At 34.2% G+C, this 17466-nt stretch overlaps 2 pseudogenes; one reads left to right on the forward strand and one right to left on the reverse strand.

Annotated features, from left to right (window-relative positions):
- Nucleotides 1-5469: 5469 nt before the first annotated feature.
- Nucleotides 5470-6334, reverse strand: LOC120141791 (annotated as a pseudogene).
- A 4027-nt stretch (nt 6335-10361) lies between these two features.
- Nucleotides 10362-13058, forward strand: LOC120141756 (annotated as a pseudogene).
- Nucleotides 13059-17466: the final 4408 nt, after the last annotated feature.

The raw sequence follows: 17466 nt of genomic DNA on the forward strand, positions 1-17466 counted from the left end.
ACCCACCCATCCATCAAACAGTGACATAAACATATATCAATCAGAAAAATCCCAATAAAATATAAGAGCAAATCAAGTCCAAAATCTGGAGGGATTTATCAAATCCATCAAGCATGCAATAAAAGAAAAGCAATGAGGAGATATCAGGGGACATTCGGTGGAGGGAAGAAAAAAAAACAGAGAGAAGATACAGGGAACCATTCGGGTTTTTTTAAAAGGGAGAGAGATCGAAAATAAAAAAAATAGAGGGAGCCCAAACAAAGAAAGCAACCGAAAGAGAAATAGAGAGGTAGAACCCTTACCTGCGATCGGAGGTACAATGGAAAGCTTGAAAGCCACCGATTTTCCTCGTTTATTCGAAAGGTATTATCCTAGATCTAGGGTTTTCTTTGTGGGTTTTTTTGAAAAGGGGTTGGTAGATTGGAGTTTAGGGGTTTAGAGGTTTCGATTGGAGTGTTTTTTAGCTTCGGTCACCGAACGTCGTCATGCGTCGCCGGCGGGCCTGTCGTGGGAGCCTCCAGCCACCACGGCCGTTTTCTTCTTTAGATGAGAGAGTTGGGAGAATCTCTCTTTCTCTCTCTTATCTCTCGGGTTAAATTGAAGCAAATGAGGGGATGAGGGTAAGTAAGCCCGATTTTAGGGCTTTAATATCCCCTGCGAAACGACAGTGTTTAGGGGAAAAGGTTCTGTGTTTTCTGTGTGTGGGTTAACTACACTTTTAGTCCCCCGTTTTTTGTAATCATATTATTAAGTCATTTAATGAACATTTTATTTCTTTTTATTTGAGCACTTGTTTTCTGAATATTGTAATTTAGTCCTTATTATCTTTAAGCACGTGTATATATATATTTATACTGAGGTCATTATACTTTAATGATATTTATACTTAAGCATGATATGTTTTTATTATTTCAATTTTAGTCACCAATTTAATGTATTGTGTATTCTGGATGTTATTCGAATTTGGTTCTAACATTTTTAAATATTTTATTTTAGTCACGATTTTACTTTTGATTTAATTATTAATTGGCTTTCATGTTTCTTTTTTAATGCACTTCAGTCCTTAATGGTATTTGTGGGATATTTTTGTTTTTGATCCCTATATTATGTACTGTATGTTGACTGTGGACCCAATTTATTATCATTTGTGTTTCAAACCCTTTATGTTTATGTTAATTTCATTTCAGTCATTATTGCTATTTTTGGGCTATTTTCTTTTTTTTAGTATTTATATTATTTAATATTTACAATTTAGGCTTTGTTGTATTTGTAAGTGTTGTTTTAACCCATGAAGTTTATGTACTTTATTGTTTTAGTCCCTAAGTTTTTGTTTTTGGCTATTTTAGTCCATTAGGGTTTTATTTGGTTATTTCGGTCCTTCAAATTGATGTTAATCATGTTTTGGTCTCTTTAAATTTTTTTTGTTCTATTTTAATCCATTGTAAATGCATGTTGTATATTTTGAGTATAACATTAAATAAATGTTATTAAATAAATGTTATTATTTTATTTTGTAAATAATTTTACTTGTCATTTGTAATCATATTTGTTTCTATTTTATTTCCTTATTTATTAATATTATTCGAATGTTTTTCAAGAGCACGTATGCGTAGAATGAGCGTGGAAAGTACCACTTGGTCGAAGTGGTGCGATCCGATATGACATTTTAACGACATAGGTACTTGAAATAAGTCGAGTATATTTTACTAATTAGTTTTTTTCAAATGATGCGATGTGTGTTATTTTAAGTGACAATTTACTTTATTTTATGTGAATGTAAATTTCAAATTTGTATTCAATTCATGTTTTATTTAATCAATTTATTTGTATATAAACATCATTTTTTTAGTTATATTCGATTCAAATATTTTACATAATCGAAGGTAGAATATTCCTTTATTGATAAGAAATAGTTGAGTTTAGCTTTCCCGATGAAGGATTGGTAATTTCTAGATTTCTTTTCGATTTAAATAATTTTCTGTAATTAATTAATTCGAAGCAAATTAAACAATATTCAATAAACGGATCATCTTTTAACTTTATATTCAACTCATAAATTCCACCATTTACTACATTGTGTAAGCGAATTTAGTACCAATTTTGGGCGTTGTGGGGGTGCTCACCCTTCCCCACACGTAACCGACTCCCGAACCCGTTTTTAATCGAATCTTTGTAAACGCAGACAAGTTTTTTTTGTCTTAAAAATGATTTTTTCGTAAAATTATTTTAAAAGACGTTTTTAGGTATTCGACCTACCTCACCCAAAGGTCGATGGCGACTCCGATCCAATTTAATTCTAATTAATTTCAAATCACTCAATTTTTTAAATTAAAGTCATAATCAGTTTTTAAAATAATATTTAGTTGTTTTACTCTAAAATTGGTTATGACAAAGTGATAAAAAGAACGATGAGTGAACCAAACAATTCGGCAGGCTGCTACGCTATACAATTCTGATTATATCACCAAATAATATTTTACCAAAGAGGGGATCTGATAATATATGACCACCAACAAATCAAACAGAAAACAAATATCTTGAGAGTCTTTGTACGAGCAACAACGCAACCGTAGATGTATGCGAAAAACGTAATAAAAAGCCTAAGGAATGTGCACAAAAGTAGGGGAAAACTTGTTATTATTTAAAATTTTAAAAAAATTCAAGAAAAAAACAGAAAACAAAAAAAATGATATAAAAAAAACCACTCATCGATAATTGATAATTAATATTAAAATTAGTGTCGTAAATATTTAAACAAAATTCAAAAGAAAAAAAAGGAAGACGACATCATAATATTAAGAAAAATTGAATTAGAGAAAAGGAGAAAAATCCCTAGAATGAAAGATTTTATCCCGTTAAATTAATCATTATTATTATTATTATCTACTTATATTATAAATGAAACAGACCACCTTAACTGCTGTGGCGGAGTCCAACGGATGGGGGACCCATATCGTTTCAATGTGTCCCGCCTCTGCTCCTGCTTGGAACTCGTAAACTGGTCTATCCTCTTCTCTCCCAATCCAACTACTTTGTCCCCTCAAGTTTTCCTGTTTTATTTTTGTTTTTAAGCTGATAAAATAAATATTGAATTTAATGAATTCCATATTAACTAAATTTAAATGGTTAATTTTATTCAACCCCATCATTCAAAGCTTACATTCTTTACCTTGTTTTGGCCATAGAAACATTGGTGGATTCATTTTTTGTCCAGGTAATTATAAGTTTTTCATAATCATTAACATTTGAACTTTAAATAAAGCAATACATAAGATTACAAATAAACAATATATCAATGGATTAATAGATCATTAGTATTTGTGAATAGTGAAAATTGAATTGAGATGGTTGCTCTTGTTTCTACAGTAATCGATTAATAAACCTGATGTTGATAATTTAAAAAAATATATGTAATGTTATAAGTTTGAATATAAAATTATTTTAAAAATAATTTTTTAGAATTAATTAATTACAATTGAGGAGGTCTTGGATAAGGGTTCCAGCTCAGGAATGAAAGGGCGGTTGGTGGCATAATTATGTTGATGGGGCATGAAATCAGCGAGACTTGACCCACGTGCGGAAAATAGGCGTGCCTTTTTGCGGTCGGTCGGTCGATCTGATCTGTCCTCTTGCGTTGCATGGGCATGGAACGGACCACCTACGTTTTCTTCTTTTAATGTTCCCAGCAAGTGTTGCTCCTTCGCCCTTCCAACCTTTTCTTTTAGCTTCTTCAATTCCATATCATGTTAGAAACACGTGGTATAAAAAAATACCATATAATACAATTATTCTTAGGGGATTATTTTTTAGTTTTAATATTAGATCGATTGATAATAATTAAAAAATTTAAAATTTGATTAACAATTAATTCAATTCAAAATTGATTAATTAATTAAATTAATTAAAAATATTAATTATTAATATATATATATATATATATATATATATATATTAAACTCAAATCCACTAAAATTTAAAGCTCAAAATATTTTTAACCTTATTAAACCCATTACACTTTCAAGAAGTTTCCTCACTACAATTGTTGTCTTCATAGTCTGCAGATCCTCCAAGTTTGATTCAGCGATATTAATGGTTTCATTCTATCATCTCTTACAAATTGTACTAACTACTAAGCTTAAAGTGAATAGCGTGGTCATACTGACTGGCTACTTTCCAGGTTCTAAATGAACAGTGTGGTCAGTATCCTTCACTGGTGGTCCAACGAACACTTCTTCAAACTCTCGGAGCAATTGAAGTATTTCAATGATACCAGCAACTGCTCCCTTATGGAATTCTCTAGAATTTCCGGTGGAAGTTTCTCATTCTTAGGATCTGCTTCCTCGATGCAATGCTTCTCTTCTTCAACTTCATCATCCAACATCTGATGGGGGTGGCCTGCCTGGAAGCCCTTTTCGCCTATCAGGAAGAATCATAGGCGTTGGCAGTAGAGGTGACAATTTGGACCAAAGCCTGACTGCCTGAGCTCGGATACGAAACATTTGGTCAAAAGAAAATTTAGGATATGAGAATGTCGTGTGCTAGTGAGAACAGAAAGAAATTCGTGAGAAGGAATTGGAAGAAGAAAGATTATAGAGAAGGATAATTATTTTAGTTTTTAGTTGTTCTTTCCTATGCAATTCCTTGGGTTATTTTATACTTGACCCTTTCTAGAAGCGGACAAAGTCAAATACGCCTTTGGGTACTTTTGTCTCCCTCTATGCTTGGCTTCTTCCCTAGAAATTAGCTGCTGACTCATCCTTGGCCGTCTCTTCTACCTGCTGACTGGTTTCTACAGCTTCCTCCTGAGCCTCAGCTGATATGCTCTCAAAATGTTCCTATTTACTGATGATCCAAGGAAAAAAATTGGTGCCAATCCTGATGTTGGCTATAATCCTGATAGGTCAGCATCTGAACATATTCTTCTCACCGTAATCGATCAAATGGTATATTTCTGGTATTTAAATTTAGTAGCATTTTCAGCAACTCGACTGCTTTTTGTTGCAGAGATGATTTGATAGGAAAAGGGACTGCCAGTGCTTCATCGGTTTGGTTCATGTCCTGGATGGAAACGAAGGCTGTCATAAAAGTTCCAGCATTTCAGATTATTGTCTTGCAAGGGATTGTTGGTTCACTACCATGAAGGTAATGGCATTCTTTACAATGCGGTTTGAACTAATCAGTAACTATATACTACCATGTCGATTATTTTACCAAAAGAACGATCGGATTGATGCTTAAAGCTTAACACGATTGAGTCTTTCTTTTCCGACAGTAAATGCCACCAATCCATCAACATACAATAGCATCAGAAATAAAACAAATACACGAATGTCAGCTGGTTGGTCTTTTCAGGAAACAGTTCCCACTTGAGAAAATCAAAACCAAAGAGATAATTTGCAGATAAAAATTACACAAGCCACGGAAATCAAAGTGTTAGTAACATTTGAGCGTTACCTACAATAAAAGAAACTAGTAAACATGGGTGTAAACCAACCTCCCCACATAGTTACCGGGCATCGCCATTTTCACATTATTCTCGAACGCCTTGGGATCATTTTTCAACACTTAGCAGCTTCATGATTGAGGGGATCCTCATGATTCGGTTCCTACACACACAAAATTGAGAAAAAAGATTTCACAAATATCAGATGATTGCGAAATATTCATAGAATTATTCACAGTTTTGAGAAAAGCAGACCGTGAAAAGATGATATAATCCATAGATGATAGTGTTTATATTGAGCACAGGTTTCCAGTCTTCACGTAAGATGTTAGGGCAAACATTTCCTTCATAGTCAATATTGGGATGATAAACCTGCAATTTTTTTTTTTGGGGGGGGGGGGTTTATAAACAAAAGCAAATGAGAAGAATTCAGTAAATAATTGAGCTACAATTATTATACCTTGGGTATGAACTTAACTTTAGGTGCATCATGGGGGTACACAGGAGAAACCTGAAAGGAGAACTTAAATGCTCCAACGCTGTAAGAAACAGCAGCTAGTCACTCAAACATAACCCAATACATAATATATCCATCACATTGCGACATAGGTTGAATGTGTGTATATTTATAAGTATAAAAGACGCATGAAAAGCAAACACTTCCTTGCACATTTAGGAAATGATATGGTATAACATTTAGGCAGGTTCAGCTCTGCAATGTCTGCAAAAACAAGGAAATTATATGGAGCAAAAAGCAAGAAAAGGAAGTCTATTGAGCTTAACCTTTGTGTAAACGCAGCTCTCCTGCAGATTGCTTTTTGGTTAGGGTTCCACATTCGAATTTCGAGCAAGTTCTTTCTGTATTTCCTTCACTTTAAACAGCCGAATCATTGCTACTACTGCACATTCATTTTATAAATACTGTCAATGCTTATTTATTGGTAAATTCAAAATACTTCTAAATACCCATGAATTTAAAATTATTTTTATACCATTGAAATTATATAATAATATTGAATCATAATTAAGCTATAGTAATAATTTGTATATTGTTTTCTCAATCTTACCACAACCTTTAAAATTATGAATTGAGCTAAAGCTAATTGAATAGCTTAGTTTTCAATCATCTTGGAGTAAAAAGTCCTTTCATTCATCTTTGTAGTATAAAATTGACAATAACAAAAAATTGGTTTTGATACGTAAAAAATGTATTTTTTAAGATTTTTTTCTTATATGATGTATTATATTTCTTATTTGTTTGAGAGTAGAAACTACTTTCATTTCGCTCTTCAGATAACAAAAAATACTCATTAAATAACAAAAACTCCGTTTATCACTTAATCGAATGTTTATATTAGTAATGTATCGACACATTGTTTATTTGGAAACTAGGTTGGACCATATATCAAATCAACCAGATGTGTCAAATTCTCCGTGTTTATTGCACAATCATTGACCATGCCAAGGCTAACAGCATGTCAATTGTCGTTAAAGTATTCTTTAGATTCTGAATTGGCCCTTAACTTTCAAAATATTTTAACCAAGTCTTTAAATTTTTCTTTAAAGGAACATTTTACTCCTATCAAATCAGTGACTTGTTTATTTATTTTAATTATATCAATTTCACTCATAAACGTATTTAATTAAATCAATCCCGTCATCATGGTATTCAAAACCATTAATTAGAAGTACTCAATTTAATGATTATATATATATATATATATATATATGAATATATGATTATTAAACAAATTAGAGAAAAGAAAATTTATATTAAATTTAGCGTAAAAATATAAAAATCTTAAATTAATTTTTATTTTCAATCTTGGATTAACTATAATTTAAAAATATATAAAATTTATGTAATTATAAATTAATTATTAAATTTATTTTAGTGGTTTAAGTAGTCTCACACTCCTAAATAGCATAAATTTGAATACTCACTTGGTCACTCTTATTTTTTATGGCATTACTACACTATAAGATATATACAAAATGTTAGAATCAAATTCTAATATAGTTTGACCTAATGGTTTGGAGCAAATAATTTCCCTCAAGATCAATGTTTTATCCTTCTTTAATTTATTTTCTTCCAATTAAATGATAATACATATCGTGACACCTATTACAAGAAGTATGTATCATCACATGATTAAAGATTTAATTTTTTTGAATTAAAATAAAATCACGACAAAATTATAGAACGAATATATAATAAAGACCAAATATAGAATTATATCCAATATTAGTAACAAATAACTTAATCAATATTATTTGAATAAATAAATTATCTAATTAATAAAATTTAAAAAATAAAAATCAAATTAAAATATCTCATAAGCAAATAGTTACGAGTCTAATTTATCCAAAAATAAAAAAAATAAAAATCTAAAGCCTAATAGTGATGTCCAATGAGTGGCGACGAACACGTTTAGAAACTGTAATTGTCGGTGTATTAGATTATTGTCGTATACGTTTATTACAAATACCCTTTATCTCCAGGGTTCCATCCGATATTCAACTACTGTAGACTGTTAACTGTTGTTGCCTTTGGGCCAAAGATTCATATTTACCAAATTTGCTTTCTTTATTCCACTCTTATGATTTATAATCATCAAGCCTGAGAAAAATCGAAGCTTTACTCTCAAGCCTCGGCTTTCAACCCTCTATAACACGTTTATGTGACGTTTGATTAGATGAAATCATTTGGAATTGGTGGGAATTAGAATCTAATTCCACCACTTTCTCATGTTTAGTTTAAGTTTTTCAAGGAAATTGGAATCTCTGATGGAATTCAATTCCATCAAATGAGGGAAAGTGAATTCTATCCAAAAATGGATAGAATTCAATTCTCTTGTTGGAGGGAATTGAAATTTGACCATACTACCCTCATCAATCATTTGCTAACTTATTCATATATTGAATAAAAATATTTTTTTTATTTCGGGTCGGGTTTCTAATTCATATATTCAGGTCGGGTCGGGTTCTGGTTTAGGGTGAAAAAAACCAGACCGACCCGAAAATATATATAATTCAGGTCGGGTCAGATTAAGTCACTGTTTTTATTAAATAAAAATAATTTTTTATTATTTCGGGTTGGGTCGGGTTGAATTTCTAATTCATATATTCAGATCGGGTCGGATGAAACTTTATTTTGTTCGAGTCGGGTCGGGTTCGGGTTTAGGGTGAAAAAAACCGGACCGACCCGAAAATATATATAATTCAGGTCGGGTCGGATTAAGTCACTGTTTTTATTAAATAAAAATATTTTTTTATTATTTCGGGTCGGGTCGGGTTGGATTTCTAATTCATATATTTGGGTCGGGTCGGATGAAACATTATTTTGTTTGTGTCGGGTCGGGTTTTTTAAGTGTAATATTCGGGTCGTGTCGGGTCGGGTTTGGGTTTAAGGTGAAAAAACCCGGACCGACCCGAAAATATATATAATTCGGGTCGGGTCGGATTAAGTCACTGTTTTTATTAAATAAAATATTTTTTTATTATTTCGGGTCGGATGAAACTTTATTTTGTTCGGGTCGGCTCGGGTTTTTTAAGTGTAATATTCGGGTCGAGTCGGGTCAGGTTTTTAAGTGTGATATTCGGGTTGGGTTTGGGTTTAGGGTGAAAAAAATCGGACCGACCCGAAAAAATATATAATTTTACCTTATATATTTAGGAATAATTATAATAATACCCCTCTATATATAATTTTTTTCAATTAAGACAATGTTTTTATTGAATAAAAATAATTTTTTTATTATTTTGACTCGTGTCGGGTCGAGTTTCTAATTTATATATTGAATAAAAATAGTTTTTGGTATATTTTTTGTAACTAATTAAACATACCGATTAGAATGTATCGAAATATTGCTCTATCTTTTGGTAACTTATTAACATATTGATTGCGATCATTTTAACTTATAATGTTTATTAACATGATTTTTATAATTTATTGAAATGAATAATCAATCAATAAAATGAAATTTTAATATTTTTTAATTTTTTATAATATATTACATATAAGTTGTAAAATAAAATAAATAAAGCAAAAAACAAGAAGGGCAATTATGTCATTTTACATTACTGAAATCAAATTCATCTAACATGTTTGCGAACCAAATAGAATATGGAATTGAATTCCAATTCCTACAAATTTCAATTCCTTCACAGATTCCAATTCACTCATAAACATTCCAGCGAACCAAACGCCACCTTAGGGTGTGTTTGGTTGGGGAATGTGGATTCTATTGGGAATCCACATTCCCCCGTTTGGTTGGCCGGGAATGTCATTCCCGGGAATCTTACATTACTAATAGTGAATTTTTTAGGGTATATTATCGGGAATGTCATTACATCTCTTTCCTTAGGTATTGTTGGATTATTGATGTTTTAGACTAAAATGCCCTTATTTTTTTCTTTAAAAAATATCCTTATTCTGTCATTGAATAATCAAAATTTCTACGAATATTAAATTACAAATTATCCTTAAATATTTTAGATTTACAAAAAAAATCTATAATTAAATTTTATATGAAGTTTAAGGGTTAAAATAAAATTTACACTTTTATTAAACTTTTTATATTTTAATTTAAAAAAAATTATATACATTTACGAATTTAATTTTTTTAAAAGAAAATATATAAATATTTTTTAACTTATTAAAAAATAAATATATAATAAGGACAATTTGGTCAAATATGTATTCTAATAATTTTTTATTCATTTAACCAAATACGATAACTTTACATTCTTACTAAACTAACCAAACATAAAATAAATATTATAGTAATCTTATTCTATGATAATCTTTTATTACCACTTATAATCTTACATTTTGAATGAAACGCAAACGTAGTCGAAAGAGACGACGTAACAAAAGTGAAAACAATCTTCACTGGTAGACTACGGTTCTATTATTTTCCTCCACTTTTCCTTCCATTTTCTCACTCCTTCAACCCCGTATCTTGCATTACCTCAGTGCCTTTCTTTTTATAATTAAAACATTTTTAATCCTTTATCCTTATTTTGTGTGTGTGTGTCAGGATTGCTCCTTGATTGGCTGGGTTATCCCTTGTTGGTGGTCAGCTTAGAGTTTTGAGCTTATTCTGCTAAGGATTTCAACCGAGAGGAAATCGGGAAACCATCTGTTTTTAACTTTCCAGCTGGAATTCAGGTACTTTTAATCTCAAAATTTTCTAGGATATTTGAAAACTTCAATCTTTTCACTTTGGGTATTATTGTTTTCTTTTTTATTACCGGATCTCATTGGGGTATACGCTTGAAAGCTATCTCTAGGTGTTTTAAGATGTTACTCAAGCTTGCTTCTTTTGTTTATTTGTTGAACTTGAAGAACATACTGTCTAGATTTTCTTGTGTTCATTTTTAGATTTTAATTGAGAACATCATCTTAGTCCACTTGATTACTGGGTTCGACTTAGATTTGGGATTTGGTAGTCTATAGATAATTGAAACCTAAAAGATTGTCATTCTTCTTCCATTTTACCGAGAATTGATCCTTGTAGTGAAAAGAAAGTTATTAGCTTTGTAAACCGATTGAGACAACCCAAAAGTGCTTCTGGGACTCTAAAATCTTCTCCATTACCATTTGAATTTATCAGCCATGATGGGATGTCAGTCTAGCAAAACGAAAGGGGGTAGTCCAGAAGCATCATCCCAAGTCAAACCAGATTCGCAGTTGGAAGCTGACTTGAGCTCCTACGAAAGTGCTTGTAGACATGATTCAACTCTGCAAACTTTCGATGCATCACTCAGGAACGTACTAGCCACGTCATCACACACTTGCGGCCGGTTCAGGTGTTCAGTCTATATCCTTTAACTCACTCAAAGTGGTTACTGGCAGTCTTCTTGAAACCAACCAGGCAGTGGCCAAATCATTTTAGAAAGTCAGAGAGATATATGGAACAATCCGGACTTGTTTTCTTTCGTGGAGGAATACTTTGAGAACAGCAAAAAGACTCTAGACTTTTGTACTGCCCTTGAGAATTGCCTCAAACGTGCTCGAAACAATCAGTTAATATTCAGTTGGCTGTTAATTATTTGATGAAGAGGTAGGATTAGGAGTTGGGCCCAAGGAGAAGAAATTTGTGAAGACATTGGAAGAACTAAGGAAATTCAAAGCAGAAGAGCCATTCCCCAAGGAGTTCTTTTACTGTTAGACTCGGTCCGTAGACAGCAGGAATCAATGCTGGGGAAGTTGCTGGCACGGAAGAGAAAGCTTGATAAGAAATGGAAATCAATGAAAACATGGAGGAGGGTGTCAATGTCTTGTTTGTAGCGACGTTTGTCTCTGTGTTGATATTTTCTGTGGTGGCAGCAGCCATAGCTGCACATGTTGTGACTGCTTTGGCAGGGGCATTGTCAGTTCTTATAGGTTCAGTTGGAAGATGGTGCAACTTTCTTGGAAGCGTTATGAGAAAGAGGTGAAAGAGCAGATGGAATTAACAACTACAATGGATTTCTTTACCGTATTACAATCTATGATATAGATGACATAAGGGTGCTTGTTAGTCGATTAGAGATCAAGATTGAATCACTGTTGCAGACTGCTAATTTTGCACTTGGACAAGAAGATGCATTGAAGCTTGCAATGGATGAGATCAAGAGAAAGCTGGGAGAATTTATGGAAATCATCGAGAAATTGGGTCAACAAGCTGATAAGTGTAGCCACGACATTAGGATGGCGAGGGCAGTGATTTTTGCAGCGGATGTTGGACACTCTAGCACATCGACAATTGGAGAGGGCCCTTGGGAACTCCAACAATGATATACCTCATGTTCAACTTGTATCAATTTATGCTCCAGGTAATGGAATTCCACCCCTACTCATCAGGTGAGTATATGTGAAATTGACCTATATAGCAACTATCTTATTGAACGATCTAATTTGCTTCATCCTTGGACTAGACTTAATTGGGTCATTTGGTTGAATGAAAAAAGTTTTTAGTTTGGAAGTCATTTGCTTATGTTATTAAATTTCCCTTCTTATACCATAAAAAGCCGGCTCTGCAGTGTAGTCGCCACTCCGATGTTACTTTGATGTTTCGGTGTATTAATATATGAACTTAGGGTGATTGCATCATTATCTTGATCCATGCTTGGTTAGTTGGTTGGTTCCTAGTGGTATTGTACTCGATGTTATATGATGATATTTAGGGTGTGAAGCGCACTCAGATGTGATAAAACATATATGTGATGTAATGCTCTTATGTGCTTTAGGGTTGATTGAATCATTAGCCACTTGATCTCCATGCTTGTTTCTTGTCCTTGCAGGTGTTGTGTATTTCACTCTGTTCAGTGCTATGGGCATTACCCGAAGTTCGGTTTTCTTCATACCGACTTCCATCATGAATCGGAACTCTATGTTACCTTGCCTAAGAACATTTACAGGGGAAGAAAAGAGAGAGGCACTGTTATAGTAATAAAGTTGTCTAAGTTGAAGAGTTGTTGAAAGAATCTGAACTGTCAGCAGTTCATACTGAATGTTGAAAGCATTGGAACATTTGCTTGTCATCTGATTCCAGTTGCTGAACTTGATCAATTTGAATTAGGATATTTTAGAACTGTATAATTATTATGAGAAAAATTATTCAAGTCACTGTGTGAGAACGGAGAAGAAAGGGGTGAAATCATGGTTTTGATACCTGAATCTTAAATGTTATGTTTAAATTCAAATCATCACTACCGTTCAAAAATATTGTTAGTCGATTGACGTGTAATTTTTAAAAGGACAACTTAGTAAGTTATATTTTGTCATAAAAAAAATTACGATAAGGTCAAAATCATCAAAGAATAGGAGTAATTGATTAATAGATCGAATATCATTGATTAATTTAGAAATTATAAAATTAAAATGTTTTTTTAAAAATAGATTAACAAAAGGTTTCGTTATGATTAATTTGGATTTACCTGTGTTGTGTTGTATCGTGGTCATCCCTTTTATGGGGTTACAATCGGGTAGGTACGCTAAGGCCGACTATGTATAAGGTCTATCGGCAAGGTAGAATAAACTTGTCATATTTTCAAGCATTTCAATGTTTTAGATAGGGAATGTAAGTAGGACATACATTCCTTAGTTCGAGCATTTTAATGCCTACAGGTAGCATTTCTGTTATTTTATTTTCGCATATATGTAGGGGTGGACAGCCGACAGAGTTTGGGCTGATCCACCGGCCTAGTCGATGGTGTGTGTGAGTCTTCTGTAACCTGATGTTATTTTTCGTCAATAAAATATTTTTTCCTTCGGAGAAGTCCGAGGTCGACTGTGTGTATCCATTATACCCACGGTCTCGGTCTTTGGTCAAAGGATCTTGTTGCGAAGATCTAATTTGATTTGTGTTTGTGTTAATCAGATATACGAGATTAAGGCTGACTTGAGGGGAAACGTCCATTTCGAGTGCCGCATGGATTAGCAACCGAACCAACTAGGTTAAGTACGTGACTTGGTATCATAGCAAAAGGCGCGTGATCTTTTTGGTTAAAAGCGTGAAGGTGCTCGTTTTGTTAATTAAAGTATGGTGATGCTTGTTGCCTGTTGATGCACAACGGTGCATAATTGTCGAATTGAGCACAAGTTGTTTAATTGTCGATTGTAGCAATGAGGTGCTCAATCGTTTGTCAAAGCACAAATGTGCCAAACTTTAGATAATGCACAGAGGTGTTAATCAGTTTTAAAGCACAGAGGTGCCGGATCCTAGTTTGAAGCATAAAGGTGATCAATTATTGCAAAGCACAGAGGTGTCAGATTCTAAAATGAAACACAGAGGTGCTAAGTCATTTTTAATTACATAGAGGTGTTAAGTCATTTTTAACTGCACAGAGGTGTTAGTTTGTCGATTGAAGCAAAAGGTGCTCAATCATTACAAAGCACTGAGGTAATAGATTCTAGACTAAAGCACAGAGGTGCTCAATCATTTTTAACTGCACAAAGGTATCAGTTTGTCGATTAAAACATAGAGGTGCTCAATCATTAATTCAAGCACAAATGTGCTATGAATTTAGCACAATGGTGCTCATTTTTTTTAGGCGGTGGTGCTTATTGTGTTGCAGTATAGAGGTACGACGAACAAAAAGGAATGGTTCGTACACGAAATGGTGGATCAACAAGCTCTCACAGAGGTGAGGAACAAGAAGTTGCAGCGCCGGTCATACATGAGAACGGGTTCTATGTATCAACAAAATTTATATGAGATTAAAGCCGCGCCAGTGACCCTTAGAGTAGGCACGGTGGTGCTTATTTGTGTTGGTATAGAGGTACCGACGAACAAAAAGGAATGGTTCGTACACGAAATGGTGGATCAACAAGCTCTCACAGAGGTGAGGAACAAGAAGTTGCAGCGCCGGTCATACATGAGACGGGTTCTATGTATCAACAAAATTTATATGAGATTAAAGCCGCGCCAGTGACCCTTAGAGTTCATATGATATCTGGTGATCGAATGAGGAGAGTCAAGGAGACTCAAGAGGAATTGGTTGAGACAATGACTGAATTGGGGAACGAGGTAAGAGATGCCATATGTGTCATACAACTTGGGTATGAGGAGCTGAAGGTCTAAGTTAGTGTGCTTCAAGCGGTTGTAATGCACACCGAGAGAGGAAGATAAGAGTGACGATGGCTTCGATGTATCTGATGTATCTGAGAGGTGACGCTAGGTTATTGTGGCGGTCCAAGTTCAAGGATAAAGTGTGCTCCGTTAAAACTTGGGATGCTTTAAAGAATGAATTGAAGACTTCTGTTCTCCATGAAAATGTAGACTATAACGCTCATAAGAAGTTAAGGGAATTGTCCCATACAGGAACCATACAGGAGTATGTGAGAGAGTTCTCATCTTTGATGCTAGATATCAAGGATATGTCTAAAAATGATAAATTGTTTCATTTCCTTGAAAGGCTCAAGCCGTGGGCTAGGCTTGAGTTACAGAGGCAGAAGGTGCAAGATTTGACAGTAGCAATAGCCACTGCTAAGTGCCTTAATGATTACAACGATCATCCTGGAAAGCGTAAGGAGCCTTCCACGAGTGGAGTTAGTACTAAACAAGTGGGTGAGAACAAGTTGGATATAGAGAAGAAGACAACGGGTTGGGGAGCGAATAAAAGATTTCCTGTAAAGGACCTAACCCAAAATAGAGTCTCTGTTGGTCCTGAATTGAGCAATGGAGGGAATAGACCCTCATTGAAGTGTTTCCTTTGTGATTAGCCTCGTCGGGTTGTAGAGTGTCCACAACGAAGTGCTTTTAATGCCATGGTGGCATCAACGAAGGTCGGAGCGCAAGTGAATGCTCTACAGAATATAGTGAGCCAGAGCCAGCTAGAATGGTTCTATGGTATTCATAACTGCCTTACAGTCCCAGTTGAGTAACTTGAGGAAGGAGCCAGAGAGAGCATTGATGTATGTGGACATTTCAGTAAATAAGAAAACCTCTAAAGCTCTAGTCGACACGGGAGCAACATATACATTTATCTCTCCAGAAGAAGCTAAGAGATATGAGTTGATTGTCACTAAGGAGGTAGGACAAATGAAAGAGGTTAACCCAACTGCTTTGATGATATGCAGAGACGCGAATAGTGTGCTTATCAAACTTGAGTCTTAGGAAGGAAGTGTAGATTTCACTGTTTCCCACATGAATGATTTTGATGTGATCATAGGGCTCGATTTTATGATGGCGACCCAAGTGATTTCTATTCTGGCGTCAAGTTATTTAATTTTCATGGGAGAACAACCGTGTATAGTACAAACCACTATTCTTCCACGTTATGGGAAGAAGATACTATCGACTATCCAGTTTAAGAAATGATGAAGAAGAGAGATCCTTCAACCTTGGTCTTTCCAGTTTTTAAGGAGGATGCCAATTCTGGTAGATGCCTGAGAGTGTCCAGGAAGTGTTGAAGGACTTTGAGGATGTAATACCAATGATTTGCCGAAAGAGTTTCCTCCTAGAAAGTCGTGAACAATGAGATTAAGTTAATCCCGAGAGTAAAACCTCCTGTGAAGTGCCTTATCGGATGAGTCCTCCAGAGCTGGCTGAGTTAGGAAACAATTGGATGGATTGCTTCAAGCAGGATTCATTCGACCTTGAAGTCACCTTTTGGGTCGCCTGTGTTGTTCTAGAAGAATGATGAGAGTTTGAGATTGTGTGTGGATTATAGGGCATTAAATAAAGTATCTGTTAGGAATAAATATCTCATTTGATTACAGATTTGTTTGACCAGTTGAGTAATGTCAAGTATTTAAAAAGTTGGATCTCAGGTCGGGATACCATCAAGTGAGGGTGGTCGAAGGGGATGAATCGAAAATGGCTTTTGTGACTTGGTATAGTGCGTTGAATTTCTTGTTATGCCTTTTGAATTACCAATGCTCATGCCACTTTTTGCACTTTGATGAATCAAGTGTTCTATGACTACCTCAATAAGTTTATAGTTATTTATTTGGATGATATAATGATATAATGATATTTAACACTTTCATGGAAGAACATCAGGAGCATCTTCGATTGGTGTTGCCGAGATTACAAGAGAATCAGTTTTTTGTGAAGAAGGAGAAATATGCTTTCACCCAAACCCAAGTCCAGTTTTTAGGTCATGTCATTGAGCAAGGGCGTATTCGTATGGATAAAGAAAGGTGAAGGCTATCCAAGAGTAGTCGACCCCACAAATGTCAGTGAGCTCAGATCTTTCCTCGGCTTGGCCAATTATTACAAACGTTTTGTGGAGGGCTATTCACGTAAGGTAAAATCACTTAATGATTTACTGAAGAAAGGTAATGAGTGTGTTTGGTCAAATGAATGTCATGAGGCCTTTGATGATTTAAAGAATGTGGTGATCAATGAGCCAATTCTTACCTTGTCGGATCTCGAAAAACCTCTAGAAGTAGAGATGAATGCGTTAGATTATGCAATTGGAGGGGTACTGTTACAGGATGGACATCCTGTGACATTCGAGAGTAAGAAGCTAAATGAGACTGAAATAAGATATATGTCCTTGGAGAAAGAACTTCTAGAAGTAATTTA

The sequence above is a fragment of the Hibiscus syriacus genome, unplaced genomic scaffold (assembly GCF_006381635.1).
Source record: "Hibiscus syriacus cultivar Baekdansim isolate YM2019G1 unplaced genomic scaffold, ASM638163v2 tig00110813_pilon, whole genome shotgun sequence".
Lineage (NCBI taxonomy): Eukaryota > Viridiplantae > Streptophyta > Magnoliopsida > Malvales > Malvaceae > Hibiscus > Hibiscus syriacus.